The 18,808-nt window shown below is 44.3% G+C and overlaps 1 protein-coding gene across 1 annotated transcript in view; it reads right to left on the bottom strand.

Moving 5' to 3' along the window:
- The window catches only part of PPP3R1 (protein phosphatase 3 regulatory subunit B, alpha), an 87,117-nt gene that overhangs the window by 17,341 nt on the left and 50,968 nt on the right, over positions 1-18,808 (bottom strand). The gene's annotated exons all lie outside the window — the stretch shown is intronic.

Here is an 18,808-nt window from a genome sequence, read left to right as displayed (position 1 = left end):
AGAGAAGATTATCATGGAGCTTTTGTAAGGAAAAATGGGCAACGCACCAATGAAATACAATATACTGTATTTCAATGGAAGAGAAATTCACAGATTTTAGAGCCAAAAAGAGACCATAATGATTAACTAATATGACCTCCTGTATAACACAACTTAAAAAGTACAGTCAAGGGAAAAGAGGTAATTACTTGCATATAATTGCTCACCAGAGGTGTAAGTGGTAGTAAATCCCCATGCTTAAATCCATGCTCCCAGCCTAAAACAAGCCAGAACTCTCCAAGGGTTTCTACGGAGTTTTCCAAGCTATTCCCTCCCTCCCAGGAAGTGGCACATTTCACTTCTAAAGAACGGCTGCAACAACCTCTAGGGTCCATAATTTTCAGTTCCTTTTTCAACTGAAAACCGCAAAGCATTAACCAATACACACATTACCCAAACTCTGTGAAAGTTTGGAAAAAAGTGTGGATCTACTGCAATCTGTACCTTGAGAGAACAGTTTCTTTCTGGAGAAAAGGCAATTACTTATCTGTAATAGTTGCAATAAATCCCCCTTCTTGGAAAGTTAAATGCTTGAGTGAGTTCTCCTTCAAAGAGCAAGTCTAAGACAGAAGTGAAAAATAAGGAAGAGACTGCCAAGCCAGGCTGCAAATAGGTGTGTGAACATCAGTGAACCAACTACCACAAGCAGCAATTATTACAATAGCATAATTATTTTATAATTGCAGGAAAATATCAAATGCAACACAACTAACTAGTTTCATATCCCATGCTCCCTAAAATATGTAATGTAATTGGTGAGAGAAATTGATACATTTAACTTGAACATATACTGAAATCTCAAGACAAAGTTGAGTCTACACAACAATGTCCCCCACCTTCCCCCGAGGACGTAAGGCAAAACTGCAAAATAGTCTGATCCAGAATATCAGCATAATTCTGGAGATGGGATAGTCATCAGTTATAGTAGCAGGATAGTTATAGCGACATAATCAATAATCAAGTGTAGAACTATGTCACAAATGAAGACGGATAGGAATGGTCATTCCACCAGTTTCCCTTGTTCCAGTGAAGCATCCCAAGATCTTCTGATAGGAGATGTACTAAAGGGTAAGATCACTCCAAACAGTCTAGCTTCTTTGAAATTGTGGTTTCAGTGCAGTCATCCTCTAAGAGGGCCTAGAAATGAGAAAAGGAAGTTACCTTGTGCAGTAACGATGGTTCATCGAGATGTGTCCTCCTATGGGTGCTCCATTGTAGATGTATGTGCATCCCTGTGCTTCTGATTGGAGATCTTCAGTAGCCTTGTCCGTTCGGCCCACACATGCGCTTTCCCCTCCTCATGCTCTGTCTCGAGGCTAACTAGCACGGCGCGGGCAAACCACCCTGTTACTTCTCTACCGCAGACTCCCTGACAAGAACTCTGAAGTAGAGGGAAGGAGGGCGGATTGTGGAACACCCCTAGGGACACACATCTCAAAGAACCATCGTTACTGTACAAGGTGAGTAACTTCCTCTTCTTCTTTGAGTAGTGTCCCTATGGGTGCTCCACTGTAGATGACTCCTGAGCAGTATCCCTAATGAAAGGTTGGGGCTTCGGATTGGAGTCTGTTCTGGATAATACTACTGCAGAGCCCAAACTAGCATCGGAAGTAGAGTCCCCATTAATCACACAGTGTTCTGTGAAGCTAGGTAAAGATGCCCAGGTGGCTGCCCTGCAGATTTCTGAGATGGGACCATCCCTGCCGAAAGCGACAGAGAAGGAAACAGACCTAGTGGAGTGTGTGTGGATTCCACATGAAGGCACTGCATTGCAAACATGATAACAGCGCTTAATACAGTTTAAGATCTATTCGAAGAGTCTCTGGGACGATACTGCTGTGCCTTTAGACATTTCAATAATGGAAAGAGCTTAGGACATTTCCTAAAAGGCTTTGTCCTGTCCAGGTAGAAGGCCAGGGCTCTCCTGGCGTCTAGCATGTGCAAGATGGCCTAGCTGTTATCACGATGAGGCTTAGGATAAAAGGTTGGGAGGTGAATTGGTTGGTTCATGTGAAAAGATGAGTACACTTTAGGAATAAACTTTGGGTGTGGCCTGAGGGTAACATTGTTGTGAAAGAAGACTATAAAGGGGTGTGTGTGCCATAAGTGCTATTTCCCCTATTCTCCTCACCAAGGTCATGGCCACCAGAAATGTCTTCAGTGACAGATGTGTAAGCGAACAAATGGCCATAGGTTCAAACAGTAGTCTAGCCAGGCTCTTTAAAACTAAATTCAGGTCCCATGTTGAAGGGGGGCATCTAGGTTGGGAAAAGAGGTTCATTATACCTTTGAGGAATTTCTTTGTAGTCGGGTGTGAGAAAACGGAGTATCCCTCTACTTGTTGATGGTAAAGTTGCTATGGCCGCCAGGTGTACTTTGAGCAAACTGAAGGATAGCCCTGTCTTCTTGAGAGCTAACATTGAAGGGAGAGTAGCAGATGTCAGGATAATGTGCCTGGAATTGCATCAAACCTAAAACCTAGTCCACTTTTGTAGGTAAGTACGATGGGTAGCCAATTTCCTACTGTATAGTAACACTTCCTGTACCTCCTCGGAGCAGGTGCTCTCTCTGTGTTGGACCCATGAAGTAGCCAAACCTTGAGTCGGAGTATCTGCACGTTAGGATGGAGAGTGTCTCCTTTGTTCTGCAACAGGAGGTAAGGAGTGGGTTGGAGAGGGATTGGTGGACACGTTGCCAGCTCTGACAAGTACAGGTACCACCACTGACTCGGCCAGGTGAGAGCACTCAGTATGATGTTTGCTTTTTCTCTTTTATTTAACAGGACCTTCAACAACAGATGGAATGGGGGAAAGGTGTAAAGAAGGCCCTTGTCCCATGGAAGGAGGAGAGTGTTATCTAATAAGTGCTGTCTGAGGCCAGCCCTGGAGCAGTAGCGTGGGCATTTCCTGTTCAGGTAAGTAGCGAACAAATCTATTGTCTGTGTCTCCCATTGACAGAATGTGGAGTATTGTGAAGTACTGCTGGGTTCCGTTCCCACTCATGGTCTTGTGAGAACCCGCAACTGAGACTGTCTGCTGTTGTGTTCTGCACTCCCAGTAGGCAGGCTGCTGCTATTAGAACATTGTGGCAAATGCAACAGTTCCAGAGCTTTAGTGCTTCTGCGCCGAGAGAGGACGATCTGGCACCTCCCTGACGATTTATGTAGTACATGCATGTGACGTCTGTCACAACCTTTGTGTGTGTTCCTCTGAGCCGTGGGAGAAAGTGAGCGCAAGCATTCCTGACTGCCCTGAGTTGAAGGAGGTTGATGTAGAGAGTTGCCTTTGTGGGCAACCATTTGCCCTGAGTTATGAGGTTGCTGAGGTGTGTAAACATGGCATAATATGGTATTGCCACCCTTATGTCTGCGCTGCTGCCTGCAGAGCTGGGCCCTCAGTCAGCAGCCACCAAGCTCTGAAGGCAGCAGCGCAGAAGTAAGGGTGGCATGGTATGGTATTGCCATCCTTACTTCTGCACTGCTGCTGGCAGGATGCTGCCTTCAGAGCTGGGTGCTTGGCCAACAGCCAACCCCTCCAGCCACCCAGCTCTGAAGGTAGTGCAGACGTAAAGATGGCAATACCGCAACCCCCCTAAAATAACCTTGCAACCCCCTGCAACTCCCTTTTGGGTCAAGACCCCCAATTTGAGAAACACTGTTCTCCCTTGTGAAATCTGTATAGTATACGGTAAAAGACCAGATTTGCAGGGGGAGATGAGATTTCACGGTCTGTGATGCGTTTTTCATGGCCATGAATTTGGTAGGGCCCTACCAATAGGGCCACTGGGTTGGTAGAAAAGGCATGGGTGGGCTGAACCCAGGGTTGGTCATACTAGGTGGGCTGAAGTCCAGAGCGAGGGTATGACTGGGAAGGCCCGGGTTGGTAGCAAGAGGAACCACAGTGAGAGTGATGGGAGAGGACCTCCTCCTGGTCACTGTCTGACTCTTCACTGGAAAACGTGGAGCCGATACGGAGACTGGAGGTACATGGTTCGGTGTTGGGTACATCTCAAGCCCCGGAATCACCACCAAGTACTGATGATGAGCCCTGGTACCAATTAGAGGAGAGACTGGTACCTCAGACACCATGGTCCTTACAGATCCTAAATTCCTCTGGTGCCGCAGTAATCGGTACAGTCACTGGTTGCTGGTACTGAGTCGGTGGTACCAAGGGATCTGGCAACCTTCGCAGCACTAAGCGGTCCGATGTTGGTTGCCTCACAGTCATCGGTACTGAGGGCATCCATACCCACACCATCTTCCCAGACGTGGCACAGTCTCCAAACCTGTCCCTGACCGGAAGTACCACTGTTTCGATACCTGTGCCCAGGGGGTCCTTAGACATACCAGTGGTATCTGTCTCACGGACCCTGGCAATCTGTGGGTACTGTGCTTAGATGCCTTCGGTGCAATTGGTATCGAAGAGACCTAACCTCCTCTGGCTGGTTCGAGGCCTTGAAGCTCTTTTTAGAGGTCTTGCATGGAGAATCTGAGGATTTCTTCCTCGGTACACTGGCCTGGAGAGGGAATGCTGCGGAGAAGACTCATGTTGCGGGTCAGACGTAGGCTGCAGCGCTCCCTCCATGAGGAGCAGCTTTAGTCTCAGTTCCCTTTTTTTCGGGATCTGGTGTTTAGCTCATGACAGAAGGTATACTTCTGTGGAATGGACACAGCGGGAATGCCCGCCCATTATCAGAATGGACTCTTTGCAGGCGAGGCACCTCTTAAACCCGGGTGAACCGGGTATGCCCTTTCCTGGGGGCAATCCCCAGTTTAGGAGAAAAAAATGGTAAAGCAAAAAAAAAAAAAAAAAAATTTAAACAGGGGAAGAGAAAAAACACTAAAGGAAATTCTATCAGATGATGCTAAATGAAGCACGTTGAAACAACTAAACAACTTCAGCCAGCAAGATGTCTGATGGGTACCTTGGGACATCCTGCATAAAAAAAATGTCTGCTTTCCATAATCAAATAAAGGGATTGAACTTATTGTCAAAGGAAATATGATCTAAAATTTTTCTGAGAGTGACCAGAACCTGTTTTTCTCTTGGACAGTTTATACATACCATGAACCTGTGATGAAAAAGTGAGTAGCACAGGGATCGGTAACCTTTGGCAGGCAGCCCATCAGGGTAAGCCCCTAACGGGCCAGGGGGGGTTGTTTACCTGCTGCGTCCGCAGGTTCGGCCGATCGCGGCTCCCACTGATTCGCTGCCATGATTCGTTGCTTCAGGCCAATGGGGGCTGCGGGAAGCGGCGCGGGCCGAGGGATGTGCTGGCCGCCGCATCCCACAGTCCCCATTGGCCTGGTGCAGCGAACCGCGGCCAGTGGGAGCTGCGATCGAACGAACCTGTGGACGCGGCAGGTAAACAAACCGGCCCAGCCCATTAGGGGCTTTCCCTGACGGGCCGCGTGCCAAAGGTTGCCGATCCCTGGAGTAGCAGGAACATCCTTCCTGGAAGCATTCTGAAATATGTTTTTATTATTACTGAGTGTAGAGCCCTTTTCTATACAGGTTCTATACCACTTCCTTTTCTATACGGGTTGTTTGATTGTATGGTAAATTTCAGTTAAATTGGGATTCAGGTTAAATTACAGATGCTGAACAATAGGGCTAGTACCAGAAATAGCTACTACAATCTCAGTTCCAAAACAATTATCTTCAAGTTGTGAAGCAAAGGGGTTATAACCTAAACTGAAAAACTTTTCAAGCTATATTTTGAAAAATTTGATTAACAAATGCAGATAGATTAAAGTGCCACGTTGAATACATTAATTGCTATATCAGAACCAAACCAGCATTCAGTCTAGTTTGGCATCGGCTTATACTGGATTCTTCAGAGGAAAGCATGGGGAGAATGACATACAGTACTTGTTCATGGCAAATGGGCAATACTAAACCATATGAGTGGAGAAATTTCTTCATTATCCTAACTGCTGATCAGCCTACGCCCTCAAGCATAAAACTCTTATAACTGCCATTCCCAGTTAGCGTAACTGCACATGCTATTCTTATTCATAGAAGTGTCTAATCATTTTAATTACTAAGCTATTTGCATCAATAATATCCTGCAGCAAGTTCATAGGTTAATTATACACTGCATGTCTCAGCCAGTGTTTTTTAAAAATAAAAAATTTCTGTTCCACATGCTCAAATTTAACAAAAAATGCTTAAACTGCCAGAAAATTCAAAGGTGGGTGAGGTAATAGCTTTTATTGGACCAACTTCTGTTGATGAGAGAGACAAGCTATCCAGCTTACACAGAGCTCTTCTTCAGGTCTGGGAAATGTACTCTTCACAGCTAAATAGAAGGTGGAACAGATTGTTTAGCATAAGTAGCTAATACATTTCAGGAGACCATTCAAGGTGAACTCTCCTGTTAATACCTCTCCAATCATAGGTGGGGCGGGTGGGGGGAAAGAAGGGGAATGGGGTGAGGTTAGTGGGTTATAGGTTGTTGTAATAAGCCATAAATCTAATGTATTTCCACCACCACAGGCCAACTATGCCTGGAGAAGTGTTAACCAGCCACCTGAAATATGAATGGTGCCTTGAAATGTGTGTGAACTACTTGTGCTAAATAACCTGTATTTAGCTGTGACACTGAGGCCTGGTCTACACTAGGAAATTAGGGGTGAAAAATCCACACCTGAGCAATGCTGTGAAACTGACCTAACCCTCATGTAGACAGATATCTCGGGGAGGTGGAGTAACTACGCCAACGTGAGAATTCCTCCTGTTGGTGTAGGTAGTATCTTCACTGAAGCACAACAGCAGTGTAAGCTGCCATTGCTGCGTTTTAATTGTAGACAAGCCCTTAGTACATTTCCCAGACCGGAAGAAGAGCTCTGTGTAAGCTTGAAAGCTTGTTTCTCTCACCAAAAGAAGTTGGACAAAAAAAAGATATTCCCTCTCACCCTGTCTCTTTAATATCTTGGGACCAACATAGATACAACACTGCATACAGAAAATTCAAAAACAGTGTTCTTAACATTGTGATAGAAAATTCCAATGGTATATTTAATCTTCATGAATTGTCATAGATAGAGTCACAGACTTTAAGGTCAGAAGGGACCATTATGATAGTCTAGTCTGACCTCCTGCACAATGCAGGCCACAGAATCTCACCCACCCACTCCTGTAATAAACCCCTAACCTATGTCTGAGCTATTGAAGTCCTTGAATCATGGTTTAAAGACTTCAAGGTGCTGAGAATCCTCCAGCAAGTGACCCGTGCCCCACGCTGCAGAGGAAGGCGAAAAACCCCCAGGGCCTCTGCCAATCTGCCTTGGAGGAAAATTCCTTCCCAACCTCAAATATGGCGATCAGCTAAACCCTGAGCATGTGGGCAAGACTCTCCAGCCAGACACCCAGGGAAGAATTCTCTGTAGTAACTCAGATCCCACCCCATCTAACAACCCATCACAGGCCATTGGGCATATTTACCGCTAATTGTCAAAGATCAATTAATTGCCAAAATTAGGCTATCCCATCATACCATCCCCTCCATAAACTTATCAAGCTTAGTCTTGAAGCCAGATATGTCTTTTGCCCCCACTGCTCCCCTTGGAAGGCTGTTCCAGAACGTCACTCCTCTGATGGTTAGAAACCTTCGTCTAATTTCAAGTCTAAACTTCCTGATGGCCAGTTTATATCCATTTGTTCTCGTCTTGGAAATGCTTTTACATTCTAAAAAATATTTTTAAACGCCTCTTTTTAAAAAATAAACAGAAGGGTAAAAAATGCAGAGTGTAAGACTTGTTCTAGACCAAGTGTGTTTTTGTCTATTTTCAGGTCTGTTTGTCTTTAATTCTCTGCCCAGCAGTTTAACTTCATATTTGTACTATTTACATTTTATTTTCTTTTATGTAAATAGTACATGTTACTAGCAAGACCTGTTTAATAGTTGCCTCTGGAATTTAACAAAACAGCTGCTTGGATGAATGAGGAAGCATTTAGTAATAATGTCTTTCTGTTAAGAAATACTTGAAATTGGAACTCTATTTAAAAAAATCTAGATGGTATTCTCAATGGCATATGAAAATAAACAGAAATGAATTGTTAATTTTTTTCTTTACCAGCAGACTGCCTTTTCAAGATATAGAGATATTGGCATTTTAAATGGATATGTGGAAATGCATCTCTTGCAACCTCAGAGTAGCAATTTGCAACTGATGGGTGGTACCCTTTCTGTGATGACTAGTAGTTAGTGGAGTCAGTTAAAGTTCATAGGGTTGGCATCGGCTGTACCTCCTCTCTTCACATGACATTCCTACTCTTCACCAGTTCTCGATGCCTCTTGATGACATTTGGATCAGAAAATGGATTTTACCTAGTCCAGATTATTTCAAAAGAAAAACATTTGATGCTACTGTTAAACCTAAAAAGCAGAAAATGTGGGTTATGTGGATCTTCACTTCAGCTATCTAAGGAAATCTGGAACAACAAAGGTTACCTCTCCAGTGTGAGAATGCTGGCTCCAACCAGCACTCAAGGATACTCAAATCAGTCCACTGAGGTACAGGCAGACTCTGCTTCAACTAATGTAAATCAAGTTAATTTCTCCCTTACTGTTTCAGTTAGCTGTGGCCCAGTTTACTGTTGTGGACCTTGGGCCTACCTGCAATAGCAGTGCTTGGAGCTGGGTATTGCTCGCTTGTCCTTAGTTCAGTCAGCAGGCTCACTGGCAGCTACTGCCCCCATGAATCTTCAGAGCTCCGAGTATCTTTTCCTCTGTCTCTGAATGGCCCACAATTCGTACTTTATCCGCAGATTTATCTTCTATGTGGTTGAAATGGATGACCTTTCTGAGTTAACTTCTAGTGATCTAGAAAACAGCTGGTAAAGATTCCATTCAGGCTCCCCCACTTAAAGGAGTCAAAAATGAACCTTACGGGAGTGAGCAGATTTCTACCAGGTATATAGAGAGGTTTTTTTATAGGAAGGAGCAGAATGTGATAGGTGAGAACCAGAAATACCTGTATATCTGTGGAGGAAGTCCAGGTGGATGAATCTAGCCACATGGTTTCAAGAAGAATGGAGAAGAATATTAATAAGAATAGCATCTCAACTTTGTGGAGAGTGGTTTCGTTTCTACTGCTTATGCAAAACAGCTTACACCACTCAAAATCTGATATGAAATTTGTTTGCTACCTAGTTCTGACATTTTCTTTGTAAATGTAATGCTGCAGGGAATTCTAAGATCTTACATAAATCCATGGAAATGCAATGGAATGCATGTTCTTGGATTGATATTAAAATTAAAGATAGCCCTAGAACGAATACCATAAATACCATAAATAGCTAAAGATGTTTTTTTCAAAAACATTTCAATTATCTAGTTCCATGTAAGTGTACTAGACACTTGGGGTTGATACTCTTTTCAGATACTTAGCAAGTATTGCAGAATACATGGGTTCCCCCTCTAAAATGGCGATAGGAAGTGTAGAGATTACAGAGGCCCAGGACACTGTGGGCTCTTACCCCCTTACTATATGCCCCTTAGTGGCCATCCTGAATAGTGGTTCAAAAACACTGACAACTAAATGCTTGTCTAGACTGCAAGTTACTGCATGGCAAACCATGGTGTGAATCTACAGCACACCAGCTTGCCACGCAGTACTGTCCTGTGTGGACACTGCTACAGCACACAGCACTCTGGTGCTCTCAGGGTGCTATAGCAGTGTCCACATAGGACAGTACTGCGTGGCAAGCTACTGTGATATAGATTCACATCTTGGCTTGCCGTGCAGTAACTTGCCATGTAGACTGGCCTTAACACCATGGCGAGGAGAGGAAAATCAATACTCCAATCCATGATGTTTTTAAAAATGCAATTTTATTGCTGGCAGTCTGTCCACATATGCCCATCAGTGATAGGCGCTTCAGAAATGCAGACACACAAAGAACTTTACATCTGTATATTTTTAAAAATAAAAAGTCTCTCAAAAAACTTATGTTAATGATATTTTGCTAGACATCGATAGCACCAGTAGTTACATGGCCATAAAAGATAAGGCCCTAAATGTGCCCTAAAGTTAGGTTACTAAGGACTTGATCTAAACCTAACTGAAATCAGGTTTCAGAAAGACTCCACTAACTTTAATGAGTTTTGGAGCATGCCTTAAGTCTTTATGTAGGCACCTTAAATGAGAGTCTGGATTTTCAAACATGCTGAACACTCTGCACTTCTTCACTGAAGAGTGCTCCACACTTGAAAATCCAGACACTTAAGGTGCCTAAATAAGGATTTAGAAGCCTAAATTTCACACATTCTTAAATATCAGCATAAAGATAATGACATTAAATGGTCTATAAGGTGGCAGTTTTGAAAAAATCTTAATTTCTGTAGTTTTCAAATTTGTCAACATGAACATGGATCTTACCAAAAACATTGCTAGAAGATAGCTTTGCGGAGAACAAAATATACCCTGAAATTCATTTTAAAAATAAACTATTTAAGATAGAAGTTTCTCATTAGAATGGACTGCAGAGATCTCAAAATAAAGGAGACCTTCAACCAAAGCTCTCACCTCTACAAAGTCTTGTCTGATGCACAAATATAATGTTTCAGAGTGAGCAACCAAGACAGCCTCTATTTCATTCTGAGGTCAAATGTCAAAAAAACAATGCCCTTGAGAATGCATTCAACCACTTGTCTTGCATATGCTTACACACAGCTGGTTTAATCCTTTTCATGGTTTCAGATGTGCCATTTACAATTGTATAGAAAATAGATGTTAGTCTCAGATACTGAAATAAAATGTACTGTACAAAATTAGGTTTTCTTCATGTTGATATCCTGATATACCCCGATTCAAATAAAATTTTCACAAAGTATAAGTTAGTGTTAAGTTTTAGTAGCTTCTTCTCAGGCAGAAAAATCTCATTTTTGAAAAAAGGCCAAATATTAGGAACCTGGTTATATCCTATGCTCATTTACCAACTGAAAATACTGATATTTCAAAATGGAAGGTAGAATAAAATGAATCCTTCTCGACTAGTTAATGGTTGCCATCCTTTGACCTATACCCTAGATGAGCTGGTTTTTGTTGTTGTTTTTCACACATACTGTTATGCTGAAATGTACTGGGGACTGCTTGGTTCACAAATATCTGAGATTGGGTGTGAACACTCCCTTCAGTTAACATAACTGTCAAGGTGAGTTAATTAGAAGCCCCCCATCAAAGACAAAAGGGGATTGGTAAACTTGCCCAGGAGCTTTTGCTGATATTTGTGCTTTGTGTGGGACTGGGGTGGGAACACAAAGAACAGACAAGAACAGAGAGGCAGAGGCAAAAAACAAGAAAGCCAAGCAGGAGCCTGTGAGCACAGTGTGACTGTCAGGAAAGCTACAGAGAGCACTTTTGGGTTTGGTATTGGCTAAAGAGGCTTGGGGCGGCAAGCTAAGAAACTGCTCCTTTTGTTCTTAGTTCCTCCTGTGTTTGGAGAAGGACTTTGTACATGCCTTGAATATAATGAAGACTGCTTCAAAGCGAATACAAGACTCCATCAGTTTCTACTTCCAACTAGAAGGCTCCAGGGCTCCAAAAATTGACTAGCTGCTGAGGTTGAAAAGAGGCAACACTGGTGTTGGAACTGGATCCCATTCCCAAGGACAGATTGGGAGCTGGTATTCTTAATGACCCAAAGTGGACTAATTGAGGTGCTTGTAATAAACAAAAATGGCCAGGTGGATTTAAAACAAGACCCAAAACAAGAACTGGAAGTTTCACAAAAGGAATTAAAGCAGCACCTGGTCGTTTGTAAGAAAGGGATCAGAGATCACTGGTGAAAAATCAATACCTCTAACCAACAATTATACCAACCTAAACTCCTGAGTGGACAGTGCTGTGTTGACGGGAGAGCTTCTCCCGCCAAGATAGCTACAACCTCTCAGGTAGGTAGGTGGATTAACTATGCTGATGGGAGAAGCTCTCCTGTCGGCGTAGGAGTGTCTTCACTAAAGCATTACATCTGTGCAGCTGCACCACTGTAGTGCTGTATGTGAAGACAAGCCCTCATCAACAGAAGTTGGTCCAATAAAAGATTATCTCACCCACCTTATCTTTCTAATCTCCGGGGACTGACAAGGCTACAACTACACTATATATGATAACTATTGTTCTTCGAGATGTGGATGCAAATGCGTATTACACTCAGGTGTGTGAGTGCCCAGTGCACCGAAACTGGAGAACTTTGTCTAGCAGTACTAGTAAGGGCACTTGTGCCCTTTTTGGCCACATTAGCCCCTCCCCTGCTTATTTAAGGGTACTGCCGCCCCAACCCCCCTCAGTTCCTTCACAGCAAATGTCAAGAGTTGAGACTCCAATACAGAGGGGACTAAAGGTGGACTGTAGAATACATATCTGCACCCACATCTTGAAGAACAACAGTTACCATTACAGGTAGGTAACAGTTTTTTCTTCGAGTGGTTGCAGATGTGTATTTAACTTTGATGGCTCAGTGGGAGGTAGGCTCGGAGTCCACTTAGGGAATGACCACAGAACTGCATTCCCAAAGTTTGCATCTAATCTAGACACAGCTATAGTAGCATAACATTGGTAAAAGTATGTATGGAAGACCAAGTGGCCACCTTGCAAATATTCAATACTGAAACATCGTTGAGAAATGAGATCAATGTTGCTTGGGCCCTAGTTGAATGAGCCCATAGCTTTTGTCGAGGTGTGACCTGAGCTACTCCAAATGCCACTGTGAAATAGGAAGTTATCCATCTGGAAATAGTCTATGCAGAGACCACCAGACCCTTCGCCCGAGCCGCACAGGAGATAAAAAGGTGAGGTGTTAAATGAAATGATTTAGTCCTCTCCAAATAAAACACCAAGCACTGTCTCACATTCAACTCATGAAGCCACTGCTCATCTTCATTTGAACGTGGCTCAGGAAAGAATACTGCTAAATATATTATTTGGTGAAGATGAAACCCATGAAACTAGTTTAGGCAAAAATTTTGGATGAGGTCTTAGGGGCTTTGAAAAACTGAGTATACTGGGGCTCTGCCATTAAAGCTGCAGCTCATTTACTCTTCTTGCAGATGTGATAGCAACAAGAAAAGCTATCTTGGCACAGGAGAAACAGAGAACAAATTGCCAGGGGCTCAAACAGAGGACCAATAAGGGCAGCCAGGGCAGTATTAATGTCACACAAAGGAACCACAGCTTTCACCAGTGGAAAAAGATGAATGATTCATCTTAGAAATATCAATACCATGGAGTTTCAGAAAATTTACTTCCCTTGGATTGGAGGATGGAACACAGAGATCACAGCAAAGTGGACCCTCAAGGAGCTGAAGCATAGATCAGAGGACTGAAGGTGTAACAGATACTCCAAAATGTCCTGAATGCAGGTTAGCATCAGTTGAAGCCACTGAGCAAGTGATTAAATTGAAAAGAGCTTAAATTGGTCACTCTACTGGAGTTTTTTCTACTGTAGAGTAGCACTTGTCTAACAGCATTTCTCCACATCTAGCCACGCAGCTGTGAAGTGCAGACTGCTCAGCGCTGGATCCCAAACTTGACACTGGTGCTCAGTTAGTACGTCAGGATAAAGAGGAACAGATATTTGTGAGGGAGGGTCAAACCAATAGACGGAGGAGGTTGGAGAACCAACACTGTCTTGGCCATGCTGGGGCAACGAAAATTAGTTTGGCATTAGTTTGAGAATAAGCTGAGGAATGTGTAGGATCAGGGGAAAGATATACATCAGTGCCCATTCCCAAGTCAGCTAGAAGGCATCAGTTAAGGAGCCTGGACTGAGACCCACTTGAGAGCAAAACTGATGGCACTTCTTGTTATCTTTCGTTACGAACAGGTAAATAGCTGACAAAGACAGACGTCAGCACACTGGTTTTCAGAAACAATTTGTGATTTTGGGAGAAATTCCTGTTGAGGTGATCATCCAAGTGATTCTGGACCACTGATAAGTGAACGGTTGTGGGAATGATGCTCTCCTTGATGCCAAACTGCCAAAATTTTATTGCCTCCTGACAAAGCTGGTTGAAGCAGGCTCCTCCCTGCTTGTTCATATAATTAGGACCCTACTGTCCAATTTCACGGTCATAGGAATTTTAAAATCAAAGTTCATGATTTTGGCTATTTAAATCTGAAATTTCATGCTGTTGCAATTGTAGGGATCCTGACCCAAAAAGGAGTTGTGGGAGGGTTGTGGGGGGGTTGCAGCACTGCTACCCTTACTTCTGTGCTACTGCTTGCGTTAGCTGCCTACAGAGCTGGGCAGGTGGAGAGCGGCAGCTGCTGACTGGGAGCCCAGCTCTGAAGGCAGAGCCACCGCCAGCAGTAGCGCAGAAGTAAGGATGGCATAGTGTGGTATTGCCACCTTTACGTGTGCGCTGCTGCCTGCAGAGCTGGGCCCCCAGTCAGCAGCCACCATTCTCCAGCCACCCAGCTCTGAAGGCAGCAGCGCAGAAGTAAGGGTAGCATGGTATGGTATTGCCACCCTTACGTCTGCGCTGCTGCTGGTGGGGTGCTGCCTTCAGAGCTGGGCGCCTGGCCAACAGCTGCTGCTCTCCGGCCACCCAGCTCTGAAGGCAGCGCATAAGTCAGGGTGGCAATCCCCTTAAAATAACCTTGTGACCCTCATGTAACACCCTTTTGGATCAGGATCCCCAATTTGAGAAATGCTGGTCTCCCCTGTGAAATCTGTATAGTACAGGGTAAAAGCACACAAAAGACCAGATTTCACGGTCCAGGACACATTTTTCATGGCTGGGAATTTGGTAGGGCCTACATATAATACATTGTGGAGATGTTGATGACTATATGTACCACTGTGTCATTTATCTGTGCCTGAAAAGCTCTGCACACATTATAAATGGCTCAAAGCTTCAGGATATTGATATGAAGGGAAGCTTCCTGTTCTGTCCACAAACCTTGAACCTTCAATGTCCTCAAATGAATTTCCCAAGTAGCATGGAGGCATCTGTACCTATGGTCCTGACTGGAGAAGGATGGGGAAAGGGAACACCCTCACCCATATCGATCTGATCTGTCTACCTCTCTAAGGACTCAAAGATGGGCAGTGGCGGCATTCCCACTAGGCCATCCAGTGACTAACAATTCAGATGATATACCAACTTCAAGCAGCCCAGAAACCTGTTGTGCTTGGGAAAATCGCCACATGGAAGTAAGAGTCCTGAAGATCGAGGGAGACAAACCAGTCGTGTGCTGGACCACATAAATGCATGCCCCCATGTGGCCTAGCAATCTCAGACATAGACAGATTGTAGTTGAAGGGTGGGAATGGAGACAAGCACAGGCGACGAACTGTTTGAAATAGTTTGTTCAGCAGAAACAGCCTCAAACTTGTAGAGTCCAGTAGGGTCCCAATGAGCTTGATTTTACATGTTGGTATTAATGCTGATCTCTCTTTGTTCAAAAATCAGACCCAGACAATCAAAAGAGATGCAATGTGTACTGGACATGACCAATTATTTGGTCTCTGTACTTGCCCCTCGCTAACAAATTGTTCAGGTACGAAAAGACATGAAGTCCTCTTTTTCTGAGGCACACTGCTGCTACCATCATGCATTTGGTAAACAGCCAAAGGACAGGGCAAAGGGAAGCACTATGTATTGATAATACTGACCTGTCACCACAAACCTCAGAAACCTCCTGTGCCTTGGTAAAATAGACAGACAGAAGTAAGCGTCCTGAAGATGGTTGGTGGCAAACCAGTCGTGCTTCAATGCAGGGAGAACAGTAGCTAGGGCAGTGATAGGGACTAAGGCTTGCGAGCCGCAAGTGGCTCTTTGCAGCACATGATATTAAAACACTGTGATTTTATTAACCAATCTACGTTATTAACCTATCAGGATACTTTTGCTATGTTATGAACCAACTAAGTTATCAACTTGCACTAAGTTATTAACTTATTTGCTGTGAGAATAATATAGTAATATAGTAAATGAAACAATGAATTCACACTACTGTGGCTCTTTTGGGTAATGTTGTTTAGCTCCTGAACCACTGAGGTCTGAGTACCACTGAGCTAGGGTAACCATGCAGAATCTTGTTAAGACAATGGAGATTGAGGATAGGTCTCATCCCTCCCTTGGGCTTGGGGATGAGGAATTACCAAGAGTAGATCCCTTTCCTAAATTCTGAAGGGAAACCTCCTCTATGGCTCCCGAAGCCTAGAGAGCCTGAACCTGCTACAGGCGCTGAGACTCATGAGGGGGGACTCTGGAAAGGGAGAGGTAGGAGGCTGGGAAGGGGGACTGAACAGGAATTGAATAACATAACCCAGTCCAACAGTGATTAACACTTGTACGTCGTTAATGACTCTAACCTGTAGAAGTGGGATAGCCTGTCCCCAAACAAGAGAAAAATGACTTAAAGCTTGATGACTGGAATGTCTACCACGGAGAGCCTGTCCAGTTCACTGCTTGCACGACACTAATGAAGGACAGGCTGACTGGTTGAAATTGAGACCACAAGACCTTCTCCTACATGACTCGTCTCCCTTTCTGGAGAAATCCTGCTGTTTAGAGGGATAATTCAACTTAAAGAGCTGTTGGAGTGATATTGCTGCTGTTGCCCCGTGAAGTGACGCCTCTTTATTGCCAGGTTAAAAACCATCAAATGAATGCAATGTAGCTCAAAAGTCCTTAAAGGAATGCAGTGTTTTGTAAGTTTTGTCCAAAAACAAAAATCTACCATCAACGGGTAAGTCAGTCCTCAACCGTCTGTTGGACATCAGGAGCTATATCAGAGTTCTGCAATCATGAAGACCTGTACAGCAGAGGCCATAAATCTAGAAGCATCCACCATGTCCAAAGCTGACTGTTATGACGTCTTTACCACTAGATGGCCTTCTGCAACAAAAACCTTGAACTCTTCCCTGGAGGATTCTGGCAAATGACCTGTAATTTTTGCCATAGCTTCCCAAGTTAGAGAGTAATACTTTGGCAATGCGGATTTGTAAGGATGAGGTAGAATAATTTTTCCTCCCCAAAAGTCCCATCTTTTAGAGTCCTTGTCCTTTGGTGTCCTTATATCTCCCCTGTCTTAACCTCTCATTAGCTGCCTTTATGGCAAGAGTAAGGCAGTGGATGCAAGAACAAGCACTCAAAACAGTGCATAGGTACACAGTATGTCTTATGAGTACACCTCGCTGTAGGTGGTAAGGACGCTGGGTGTTCCATAGCGTCTTCCAAGATTCCAAGATCACTTCATTTATGGAGAGAACCACTCTCCCTAAAGCTGAGGACTGGAGAATATCCAGCAACTTGTCAGTGCTCTCCTGAACATACAACCTATACACTCAAGGCTGAAGCCATGCACCTTAGGCGGTCCTGACACCTTTTAAAATCCTCAGGTACAGGGGAGGAAGAAATCTGGCACCACAGAGTTGTCTGGTGATGAAAAGGAGGAAGGAAGCTGAGCCAACTGCATCTCCTGTGGTGCCTGTAACAATGGCTCAGGCTGAACCAGTTCAGCAAGAGCAACAACCCGCATCTGTGGCTGCAGTGTTGGAGGGTTCAGGAGGGGAGGCTATCAGCAGAATAAGTGACCTCATTCTGCACTGAGGAGAGGATTAAGACCTCGCCTATTGCACAACATCCCAGGGGTTCCAAGCTATCCCTGCTATGGGAGCAGTATTGATCTCAGTACTAATGGTGATCCCCACAAGGTCTTGATAACTTTCAAAAATGATACCGAGAAGGTGAGGGAGAGGAGGAAGACATCTCTGAGCCCAACCCTGAAGAACATTCCAAGTAGTCCACAGGCAATGGAGGAGCCTCCCCCTGGAAGGGCCAGTAAGTATCCAGCCTCATCTCAAGTCCAGAACACAGGATGCATCAGTACCAACAAAGGTAAAGCAGTCAAGTACTTATAGGGGCCTCACACTCCCACTTGGTACCAGAGCAGATGTTGGTACTGAAATCAAAGCTGGCATCAGTCCCACAGATAGAGCGTGCACCAGAGTCATCACAGCACCAAAGACAGCATCTGCACTGACAAGCCCCTCAGTACCAAAAAGGCATGAGATATCAACTCTGCACCTGAACTGGAAAAGGCACAGAAGATAGTGCCAACAATAACAACAAGTCTGCAACCAATCCAAACAGTGCCGAGGACACAGAAGAAACCACCACAACTGAACGTTTTTGAACTAGTGGAGAGTCAGGAACAAATAGGGAAGCAAGTCCAATGCTGCCTGATATGCCACTTGCATGGAAACAATTGGTGCCCACACCCATGTCATCGGTGCCAAACTCAACAGAAGTCTCACAAATGGTACCAGAGTGAATGATACTGAGCCCGCTTACTCTCACCTCACTAGCAGAGAGCAGGTAAATGGCCCTGCTCTAGCTCATGTATCAGATCAATCACAGTGCTGGTCTGCACTCACCTTAGAAGGAGAGGAGGAATCTCTCTTAGCTTTGGAATGGCCCCAGTCCACTGTAGGAGATCTTTTTCTAGAAGGACCAGAGGAAGGAGAACTGTCTCTCTTCCTCAAAGAAGAAGAATCCAAAACTGGCCAAACCACCAGCCTTGCTGGCTTAGATGCCTTCTGGAGGGCCTGATGATCTATGGAGGTCCCCAGTGCCAACAGCAGACCTCATGGCCTGCTTCAGAAGATACTGCTTCAAGTGCAAGTCTCTGGCCACCAACATTCTCTTCTTGCAGATGAAGCACCTTTCTTTAATATGCCCTTCCCAAAGGGACAACAAACAGTAAGAGTGTGGGGATCACTATTGGGGATAATTACTCCACACGACGGGCTGT

The sequence above is a fragment of the Emys orbicularis genome, chromosome 3, assembly GCF_028017835.1.
Source record: "Emys orbicularis isolate rEmyOrb1 chromosome 3, rEmyOrb1.hap1, whole genome shotgun sequence".
Classification (NCBI taxonomy): Eukaryota; Metazoa; Chordata; order Testudines; family Emydidae; genus Emys; species Emys orbicularis.
This window is presented reverse-complemented; position numbering and strand designations above follow the sequence as displayed.